Source organism: Chenopodium album, chromosome 24 (genome assembly GCF_948465745.1).
Source record: "Chenopodium album chromosome 24, dcCheAlbu1.1, whole genome shotgun sequence".
Classification (NCBI taxonomy): Eukaryota; Viridiplantae; Streptophyta; class Magnoliopsida; order Caryophyllales; family Amaranthaceae; genus Chenopodium; species Chenopodium album.
The window spans coordinates 16,677,749-16,689,802 of NC_137857.1; the positions used below are offsets into that span (position 1 = coordinate 16,677,749).

General features: G+C 37.9%; 1 non-coding gene across 1 annotated transcript; it reads left to right on the forward strand.

Moving 5' to 3' along the window:
* The first annotated feature begins 321 nt into the window (after positions 1 to 321).
* LOC145612911 (small nucleolar RNA R71) lies at positions 322 to 427 on the forward strand. The gene has a single exon (XR_014106814.1). It is a non-coding gene; the product is annotated as a small nucleolar RNA R71 (small nucleolar RNA).
* Positions 428 to 12,054: the final 11,627 nt, after the last annotated feature.

Sequence of the window (12,054 nt, forward strand, 5' to 3'; positions counted from 1 at the left end):
AGGGAAGATTTGGAGCTTGGGAAGAGGAAGAAACACTTTCCAACTTGGCCTTGATTGCCGTCATCTCCTTTCCCAAGTTTGTCATTTGAGAAGAAAGATTGTTGATGGCATTGAGATGGTCCACCGAGTACAACGAAGATTGCTTGCTTGAAGAATCTCTTTCCCCATCTTGCCAATCTCTACAGTAAGTCACCACATCCTCTATTATGTCCACCACTTCTTCTTCGGTTTTTTTCATGATTGGACCACCGGCCCTTCCATCAAGACATGCCTTGAGGACTCAAACCACCATAGAAGATTTGGATCAATTGATATGTTGGAATTCCGTGGTGAGGACATTCTCTTTGGTACTCCTTGAATCTCTCCCATGCTTCATAAAGACTCTCATTTGGTTTTTGCTTGAACCCTTGAATTAAAGCCCTTGCCTCCGCCATTTTCTTTTGAGGATAGAAACGGGACAAGAAAGCTTTAGTGACATCATCCCACGTTCTCAATGAATTGGGCTTCACCTCTTTGTCTAGCCATTCCAAGGACCTTCCTATGAGGGAGAAAGGGAACAACTTAAGGCGGATGAATTCTTGAGACACTCCATTAACCTTGATCGTGTTGCAATATTTTTCAAACTCCTTAAGATGGTTCAATGGGATCTCGTTCTTCGCCCCACTATATTGTCTCCTCTCAATTAGGGTGATCATTGCCGGCCTAATTTCAAAATCGTTTGCCGGTGTTGTAGGTGGAGCTATGCCGCTCTCGAACCTATATGCACCGGGCACTCCCAATTCTTTCAAGGCAACTCTTGGTTGTTCTCCCATGACTTGCTCTTGTTCAATCACTTCTTCGCTTGAGGAACTATAATCCAAAGTCTTGTTTGCTACTCTCCTCCTTGAGAGAGTTCTTTCAATCTCCGGATCAAAGGGAACAAATGAACGATCTCGGGACCTATGCATACAAAACTCAAAGAAAATATAAGTAGCACGGCTACAAGTGTAGCCTAAAGTGTAAAATCTTTTTGTATTTTGCAAATGAAATGAAATAGACTCAACAACAACATGCACTCAAAGCACCATTCCCCGGCTACGACGCCATTTTGATGGGAGGGAGAACGGTAGGTCGTTGGGCTACCACCCCACCCAATCAAACAAAATTTGTAACTTAACAAACCCCTATTTAGTGTAGTGGTAAGTCAAGGTCGAACCCAAGGGAATGGTGGTCGAATGCACAATGCCTAAGTCAAGCTATTTCGAAGTCAAGTAAAGGGGGTTTATGAAGGAAACTAGAGCTAGAGCTAAATGATGCAAGAACTTGTATGAAATCAATCTAAAGACACTAGGGCAATGGATCCACATGTAGGTGTAATGAAAAATGGTAATTTGGGAGGTCAAACCGACTAAGTCAAGCGATATGAAGGAAGATCATCATGTATCCAAAAGAGCATACCAAGATAGTTCACCTAGAGGTCTAACTAGCGTCAACTACGCTAAACACTACCTAGGGAACGTCACAAAGCACCTCAATCATGAAATTGCAAGTTACTAATCAATGGTCCGTATCATAGTAAGCTCACAATGCAATCTAGTGCAATAATCAAAGATGGCCAAACTTCAATCAATCACACACATGCACATGAATTATCAACCAAATTTAATCATATCATCAACTCCATCAATTATCCCCAAATTACTCTAATCCATCACTCAAACATGCTTCACCATTTCCCTAGCTAGAAAACTACTCACTAGCCATAGGAATCAAGATCAAAACTACAACAATCATCAATTTCATCATCAACATAATTGAAATCAAAGATCAAACCAACAATCAATCAAAAATCAATAAAACTACAATCAATCATCAAACAAGCTTCAATCAATCAACAATAACATGGAAAACAAATGAAATCAACTAAAATTAAACTTGTATTGAAATTAAGAAGAAGATCCTTACTAAACTTTGATCTAAAGATCAATTACAATGAGGAATTCTTGAGCAATCACCAAAAATCATGAGTTTCTCTCTCTAAAGTTCTTGAGTTTCTCTCTCTAAAATTCTCCCAAAAATTAACTATCAAATTCAATCTAAAGCTTCTTACTAAAAATAGGAAGAAATAACTATATATACAAGGAGGAGGTCGGTATTGACGCCCAAAAATAGACCCACGTGGGTGCGGGCGCTCGGAGGAGAGAGAATGGTGCGCACGGGACACACCCAGATTGGTGCGTCCGCACGCACTAGGTGTGCGGACGCACCCGACCAATGTGCGGCCGCACACCACCTTGGTGCGCCCGCACCTGGCTGGGTATTCCCCCTTCATCTCTTCGTCCTAGCTCAAGCGGTGCACACATCCTAGATGATGATGATGGAGGACAAAGTAGGCAGAAACTTTCTTGAATTTCTTGAAGAGTATAAGCCATGAGGAAGGCATATACAAAGCCTTGAAGCATGCCCCTTGGATCCACCTTTGACTTGAAGCTTCTTGCACCATCTTTAGGCATGAAAACAATGAAAGATCATAGAGAGGAAGCTCGGGAATTCTTGGACAATCAATTACCACCTACAAACAAATGATAAAAAGCAAGTAAAAGGGAAAAATAACAAGTAAACTAGAAAATGCATGAAATAGAGAAATTAACTACAAAAAGCATAAAATGAAGAAAACTAGAATAAAACTAAGGAAAACTAAAGAAAAGAGAGATAAAATGAAATAGAATTCATCCAAAAAGGGACCAAATGAGTGCCATAAATGTCACTCATCACACACCTCACCTTACCCTACACCACAACACAACACCAACACCTCACCTCCCCTGCTCCCCTCAACAACACACAAACTACTCCCCTGCTCTTCCTCTGCTTCACCCCGCAACACCAACAACACCAACTGCAACATCATCTCACCCCAACACCACCAGCACTCGCAGCCTGCATCACCGCAAGCTACCCCTGCTCCCTACTTTCCTCAAACCACCTCACGCATTCCCACACCTCCAACCACCAGCCACCGCATCTCACACCCCAAAATTCGCACCTTCCTTACCCGATACACCACCACACAGCGCCAACAACAAAAGTAGCCAACAAACTGCAAATTCACCTCAAATCAGCCTCAATTTGGATACCCACTAAAGCGGGCGCTCTTTCATACGAAGCGGCCGCTCCATTTTCAATCAATTCCACCAATTCGAGGCAGAAGCAATGAGCGTCCACTCCGATGTTTCTGAGCGGCCGCACCTACTTTCACGCTATTTTTGGTACGAAATTAATGAGCTTCAACGGTCATGATTGCTTTGATTTATCCAAACGCCACGATTAAAGGTGATCGATGGTGATGATTTGAAGGTTCATGCGTGAATGGTGAGGATGAGAATTCAGAGAAGCCAAGCAAATCGAAGAGAAGGAGGTTCGGGGGTCTGATGGGATTTGGGGGTTTTATGTGTTTTGTTCTCCTTTTTATTTTCTTTTTATTTTAGTTTATTTATTTATTTTTTTAATTAGTTTTATTTATTTTTATTTTCTTTTATTTAACTTGTATATAAATACCCTTTGGGGTTTAATACTCTCTAAACTTGAAGAACACTTAACATTTTATTTTTACCCTAGATTAGAGTAGTTTAGCCTATTTTATTTTCTCTCTCTTAGGGTTAGATTAAGATCTTCTCTCTCTAGTTTAGGAGTAGTTTAGAGAGAGAAAGCATGGATTTTTCATGGAGTTAAGGGTCGATCCCTAGGGAATGCAATGATGAGTATATGGCAAGTTAAGGGTCGATCCCTAGGGAATGCAATGATGAAAACTAAAGTCTAAGTCAAGCTACCTCGAAGATGGAGTTGAGATAATGATTGGCACTATGGTAAACTAAAGCAAGTCTAATCAAGTAAATCAAAGGTCTAAACACTAGGTATATGGGTTCCACATGCAAGTTCAATGATAATGCTAGTTTAGAGCTCAATCAATTAATTCAAGTATTGCAAGGGACAAACAATAGTAGCAATCAAGAGAGCTCAAATTCTATCTCCGATAGGCCAATCTAGGGGTCACTATGAAAGGCAAATCAAGGAGTATCACAAACAAACCCAATCAATTAGAGCAACTTCCAAATCAATTGTTCATGTCATTAAGAGTTGCAATGCAATCTAGATTAATCTTATAGGTTGATCACTCCTAGTCTAATTAATCACATGCAAAACTATGTCAACCAATTTAATTGCAACAAATCAATCAATCAAAGAGCATCAACTAGCAATTTCATTAATCAAACATGCATCCCCCTTTCCCTAGCAACTAATCTACTCACTAATCATGGTGAAATTCAAGAACAAATAACTAGAAATTGCATTGATCATCATTCTAAATCAAAATCTAAGAGAAATCAAAATATTCAGCAATATCAAACTCAAATCCAAAGAAAACAAGCAACAAACATGAATCAAACAACAAGTAAGTAAAAGATGAAATAAAGGAAGAGATTCTCACTAATATTGATGATTAAAATTGAAGAAATCCAAACTTGATTGATCAAATGGTGAGTTACAAATCCAAAACCAAGAACTTCTCTCTAACCTCTCTCTAGATTCTCTCTCTAAAACTAAGCTAATGAAAAATTATCAAAAAGTTGGTTTTTAAAAGAAGTTACAATTGTATTTATAAGCAAAGAAGAATTCCGAATTTCCCGCGCCCTCTCCCGGTGAACCCGCGGCCGCGGAGAAATGGGTATGGAACCCTCCGCGGGCTGTCTAGGCAACTCCTGCGCCCGCAGACATAAAACCCCGCGCCCGCGGCCAAAGATACCGCGCCCGCGGCAATTCCCCTGCTCCCAAAGCACAATCAGGGGGCCGCGGTCTCTCTGAGACGGAGCGCCCTCTCCAAATTGTCCGTGCCCGCGGAAAGCCCTCGGGGCAACCACGGGGAGTTCCTACCAGATTTTTCCCATTTTATGCAAATTGGACCCGCGTCCGCGGCTTCCATGACCCGCGTCCGCGGCCTGCTGGCAACTCCTTAGAGACCTCTCAGAGGCCTCTCTAAGGCCTCTCTAAGCCCTCTCTAGCCAAATGCTTCTTCTTTGCTTGGTCATTATGGTCCCAACTTGATTCCTTTGCAAAGGTGATTCTCCAAGTACCTACACAAGCAAACAAAGAAAGGAAATAAAAGGGAAAAAGAGCCAAATAAAAGGAAAACATGAGGAAAACATGAGAATCATAAAGAAAGGAGGAGAAAGAGAAACTAAAGGAAAAAGGACCAAAAATAAGAGAAGAAAGCATGAAAAAGGGAAAGAAATAACCCTAAAAGACTACCCTATGAGTGCCATAAATGACAGTCATAAAATAATCCTACTAAACTTGTTCACTCTCGTGCAACTAGCCTAGCAAAGGTATGGAAGAATTTAGGGCTCTCAACCAACTCACTCTCGCGCAATTGATTGAAAACACAATTAAGAATATAGAATCAATTAGCTAGAAAGATTCTAGTCATAAAAGCATCATCCACACACAATAATCAAGAAACAATTTCATACTAATCACAATCAATCATTCAATTTACGAACATAACCTTCATCCATTTCCCTAGTTTAAAATCTAAGCTAACACGATGAACAAAAGCATGGATAACAAGGTAAAACAAGAATAAAAGAAAGAATCAAACAGCTAAACTAATTAATCTACTCAAATCAACAAATAAATAATCAAAAACAATAATAAATAAAAGCAATAAAGGTGAGAGAAAGTTAGGAAGACTCATTGAATAAATGAGAAGAAAAATCCACAAAATGCTTCTTCAAAATCTCAAAACTCCATGAAAAATCCAAGCTTTTTCTCTCTAAACTATTCCTAAACTAGAGAGAGAGGATCTAATCTAACCCTAAGAGAGAGAAAATAAAAGAGGCTAAACTACTCTAATCTAGGGTAAAATTAAAAATGTTAAGAGTTCTTCAAGTTTAGACTTTAGAGAGTATTAAACCCCAAAGGATATTTATATACAAGTTAAATAAAACAAAATAAAAATTAATAAAACTAAGTAAAAAAATAAGTAAATAAACTAAAATAAAAAGAAAATAAAAAGGAAAAGAAAACACATAAAACCCCCAAATCCCATCAGACCCCCGAACCTCCTTCTCTTCGATTTGCTTGGCTGCTCTAAATTCTCATCCTCACCATTCACGCATGAACCTTCAAATCATCACTATCGATCACCTTTAATCGTGGCCTTTGGATTTATCATAGCAATCATGACCGTTGAAGCTCATTAATTCCGTACCAAAAATAGCGTGAAAGTAGGAGCGGCCCCTCATAATCATCGGAGCGAACGCTCATTGCTTCTGCCTCGAATTGGTGGAATTGATTGAAAATGGAGCGGCCGCTTCGTATGAAAGAGCGCCCGCTTTAGTGGGTATCGAAATTGAGGCTGATTTGAGGTGAATTTGCAGTTTGCTGGCTACTTTTGTTGTTGGCGCTGTGTGGTGGTGTATCGGGTGAGGAAGGTGCGAATTTTGGGGTGTGAGATGCGGTGGCTGGTGGTTGGAGGTGTGGGAATGCGTGAGGTGGTTTGAGGAAAGTAGGGAGCAGGGGTAGCTTGCGGTGATGCAGGCTGCGAGTGCTGGTGGTGTTGGGGTGAGATGCTGTTGCAGTTGGTGTTGTTGGTGTTGCGAGGTGAAGCAGGGGAAGAGAAGGGGAGTAGTTTGTGTGTTGTTGAGGGGAGTAGGGGAGGTGAGGTGCTGTTGTTGTGTTGTGGTGTAGGGTAAGGTGAGGTGTGGTGAAGGTTTAGAGTGGCTAAGCAAAAGAGGGTTAGGGACAGCAGCTTTGGGACATTTGACTCAAATTTTGTGCCTCGAACCTTGGACGTCCGAACACGAATATGACTTTGAAACCCGGAACACAAACTCGACCTACAAAAAAAAAACACAAGGGTATTAATGGTGAGGATGAGAATTCAGAGCAGCCAAGCAAATCGAAGAGAAGGAGGTTCGGGGGTCTGAGGGGATTTGGGGGTTTTATGTGTTTTGTTTTCCTTTTTATTTTCTTTTTATTTTAGTTTATTTATTAATTTTTTTTAATTAGTTTTATTTATTTTTATTTTATTTTATTTAACTTGTATATAAATACCTTATGGGGTTTAATACTCTCTAAACTTGAAGAACACTTAACATTTTATTTTTACCCTAGATTAGAGTAGTTTAGCCTATTTTATTTTCTCTCTAGGGTTGGATTAGGATCTTCTCTCTCTAGTTTAGGAGCAAATTAGAGTACTTTTATGTCACTTTTAGGGTGTTTATTGAGTCGTATTCCGGCTTATTTTCCAATAATTTCACCCCTTTTATCCTTCATTTCTATTATTTTATTATTCTCGTCTTTTATCTTTATTTTGTGTATTTTGCCCTTTTTATTAGTTTTTAGTTTATTTTTGTAGTTTTAGTTAATAACTTCCCGCTTCTCTCGTTTTATTTATTTTATTTTAGTTTCTAGTTTGTTTTATTTTATTTTATTTTATTTTATTTTATTTCATTTAATTTTATTATTTCTTTAACTTTGGCATTTTATTTTATTTTATTTTACTTTTTTATCTTATTTTATTTTATTTTATCTTTTATTCCACCCTCGTGTTTGGTTTATCTGTAGGAGTGTTCGGATCAAGGTTCGGTTTGCTAGTTCATGCCAAACGAGCACAATTCACAAGCTTCCAAGCAACACCCTAGCTGTTGCCTTGTTATCCTTCACCACACAATCACCTTACTCTACACCACAACACAACACCACACAGCTCCTCCCTGCTTCCCCTGCATTCACCAACAGCTCCACCAGCCAACAACACCCTGCTGCTCCCTCGTCACTCACAATCACAGCAACCCCTCACCAACACCTAGCAACTGCAACAACAACAAACGCATACCAGCCCTCACAGCAAACCAACCTTACGCAACCAAACCAAGCAACACCAACCTGCACAGCCCCGCATCTCCAACCACACACACACCACGCACACCACAAACCAGTCTTTCACCTCCCCTGCTCCTTGCCTTCCCACCAGCCACAACAATAACAACAAGCATCTCCATGCAACCACCTGCGCGCTTCACCTCCAATCTATCGCCCCAAACCACCATTAACAACCACCTGCGAGCAGCAATTACCACCAGTTCACCAAGCCGCAACTCACACCCGCAACTCCAATCAGCTTCGTAACCCACAGTGTACCACCAAATCCCAAACCAGCCACGCAATCCCACACCTCAATTCCACCACCAACACCAACGCAGCCACTTCCACTCACACGCACATCAGCACCACTTTGCAACCAAAAAACAGCAGCCACAGCAGCCACAACAGCCACCAATTAAAGCCGTTCCAAGCAACCACTTTCGAACCTCAATTCGCCAACAATTAGCGGCAAACAGCAACCAGACCACCGCGGGCGCGACTGCTGCTGCCGCGGGCGCGGCCTTGGGTCCTTCCATCCTTCTCCAAGTTTCGGTAGATGCCAAGGAGATGCCTAGCCGCGGCCGCTCCTTCGTGGGTCTTGAATTCCTTAATTCTCACGTGCCTTGCTCGTGAATGGGGGTTCTTATTGAATTTGGACGGCCACGATTGAAGGTGATCGATGGTGATGGCTTGAAGGCTCATGCGTGAACGGTGGAGATGGTGATTCCCTTCAATGGAGTTCAGAGCAGCCTTGAGTTGAAAATGGGAATTTTGGGGGGAGTCTGATTTTCGTTGGCTTTGTTTTCCCCTTTTCTTTTAATATTTTGTTTTATTTATTTTTACTTTCCTTTTCTTTATTCTTTCTTTTATTTTATTTTCTCTTTTTATTTTCTTTATTTTCTATTTCTCATTTATTTTATTAGCTTGTATTATAAATACCCCTTTGGGGTTATTCTCTCACAACTTTGAATCAACATTATTTTACCCTAGATTAGATTAGAGTAGTTTAGTTTCTTTATTTTCTCTCTCTTAGGGTTAAATTAGGAGTTTCTCTCTCTAATTTAGGAGTAGTTTAGAGGGAGAAAGCTTGGTTTTTCATGGAGTTTTGGGATTTTGAAGAAGCATTTTGTGGATTTTTCTTCTCAATTATTCAATGAGTCTTCCTAACTTTCTCTTACCTTTATTGCTTTCATTTATTATTGTTTTTTCTTATTTATTTGTTTATTTGAGTAGATTAATTAGTTTATTTGTTTAATCTTGTTTTTATTGTTATTTTACCTTGTTTTCCATGTCTTTCTTCATTATGTTAGCTTAGATTTTGTTCTAGGGAAATGGATGAAGATTATGTTAATAAGTTGAATGATTGATTGTGATTTGTATGAAATTGTTTCTTGATTATTGTGTATGGATGATGCTTAAATGGATTAGAATCTTTCTAGCTAATTGATTCTATGCTTTTAATTGTGCTTTCAATCAATTGTGCGAGAGTGAGTTGGTTGAGGGTCTAAATTCTTCCATACCTTTGCTAGGCTAGTTGCACGAGAGTGAATTAGTTTAGTATGATAATTAACATGCTTAATTGTGCGAGAGTGAGTTAATTGTGTTGATTGTTCCTAATCAAGGTCATTTTCATCTAATTGTATAATTTTGTTGAATGCATTGATGTAATTGGATTCCACCTTCCCTAGTTTTAGTTATTTGTCCTTAGTTGTGTTTAGTTGAATCTCTTTCTATCTCACAAGCTTTCCTAGTAGTCTAATTAGCATAGATTGATACACTTAGTCCTTTTGGGTTCGACCCTTTACTTACCCCTATACTCGTATTAGGGTAGGGTTTAGGTTATAAATAATTAATTTGATTAGGGTTAGTAGACCAACGACACTACTTAATCCTTGATCAATTTTTCATGGAGTTTTGACATTTTAAAGAAGCAATTTGTGGATTTTTCTTCTCATATATTCAATGAGTCTTCCTAACTTTCTCTCACCTTTATTGCTTTCATTTATTATTGTTTTTGCTTATTTATTTGTTGATTTGAGTAGATTAATTAGTTAAGTTGTTTGATTCTTACTTTTATTCTTGCTTTACCTTACTTTTCATGTTTTTGTTCATCATGTTGAATTTGCTTAGGTTTTGTTCTAGGGAAATTGATGAAGGTTATGTTAATAAATTGAATGAATGATTGTGATTAGTATGAAATTGTTTCTTGATTATTGTGTATGGATGATGCTTTTATGGATTAGAATCTTTTCTAGGCTAGTTGCACGAGATTTAATTAGTTTAGTAGGATAATTAACATGCTTGATTGTGCGAGAGTGAGTTAAATGTGTTGATTTTTCCTAATCGAGGTCATTTTCATCTAATTGTATGATGTTGTTGAATGCATTGATGTAATTGGATTCCACTTTCCCTAGTTTTAGTTGTTTGTTCTTAGTTGTGTTTAGTTTAATCTCTCTCTATCTCACAACCTTTCCTAGTAGTCTAATTAGCATAGATTGATACACTTAGTTTTCGTGGATCGACCCTTTACTTACCCCTATACTTGTATTAGGGTAGTTTAGGTTATAAATAATTAATTTGATTAAGGGTAGTAGACCAATGACCTACTTCAACCCGTTGATCAAATACCTTTAATTATATTATTTCTTCATGGTTTTAACTTCCTTAACCTACAATTGTTACTTAAGCCACCTTTCTGCTTCTTCTTATTCCTAAAATACTCCTTTAGCCATCTTGTTGAGCTTTCTCCCACCTTCTTTCTGGTTTTGATCCCTTATCTTCATCCTTAGTCTCACTTTTCTTTCAGTGAGTACATGTGAATTGTTCACTATTTATACAATCCAGTCAAACTCCTAAACATATTATATGTTGACAATTATCATTTGAACTCATAGTTCACCAACCTTCAACTCGTTCCTTGGGCTTTTAAGCAATATCACTCCCTTGAAAACTTCGAGGTCTTAACAACTTGGAGTACTACTCCAAAGCAAACAATCTTTTCATTTCCACCTAAATTTCACTATAATTCCTTCTGTCTGCTTGAAAGTTCGGTAAACTTTATTTTGAGTTTGCTATCTCAATTGTCCCTCAAATAAGATTGGCTGTATTCACAACCTGATCGTTCCCATTGACATGGTAAAATCAACTTTCTCCAGTATTTATCATACAAACTTTCAGGCACTCTCAAATTCTCAAGACATTTTGCCTTAAAACAACTTGCATAGCTCTTTAACTCAACCCTCAAAACTTTGGCAATTGATCCCCTTTGGTGTTTAGGTGGTTTTCACTCTTTAACACTATCTGGTTACACCTTTATCCATTTTAGAATTATTGGTGGTTATATCATCCTTAGCAATCTACCAAGTTTGCCTTACTACCTTGTTCAATTCATTTCCATTACTAGAATTGTTTCTTTTCACCATACTTTCTTGATGATAAAACCGGTTGCTACATAGGTTGGGATGACACACCTAGCTTTCTCTTATTCTAATTAACTAGCACCAATCAATAAACTCAATCAAGAAACAGTTATTATTTAATTCGAATTAAGGTTTGAGGTAACATATTTTTGTCCTCATTCCCAATAATTCAAATGCATAAAAAAATCATGATTGATTAACAACCATAGTTCATATAATTAAACAAACCATTAAAAATAAAAATATCCCCATGAAATGCTACCCCTAAAAGGAGGGACAGAAATTAGTAGCTCTTGGAAAAACAATAGAAATCATAAGGTTGTTAAACAACTCTAAAAGAGTAGGTGAATAAATTCAAGAACTCTCTCCAAAATGATAGCATTGCTAGGGCTCTTTGAAGTAAGATAATTATCCTCATATCTCAGGTTTAAAGAATAAATACTCATAACTTTAGATGATATGTCTCAATATTCTCAAGGTTGAACTTGTGACAATGTGCTCAAGGTTTGACAAAACAAAAGTCCTCAATATATATATATGTACATATATACATATACATATATATATATGTATATATACATATATATACATATATATATGTATATATGTATATATACATATATATATATGTATATATATACATATACATATATATATGTAGTATATATATACATATACATATATATATGTATATACATACATATATATATGTATATATATACATACATAT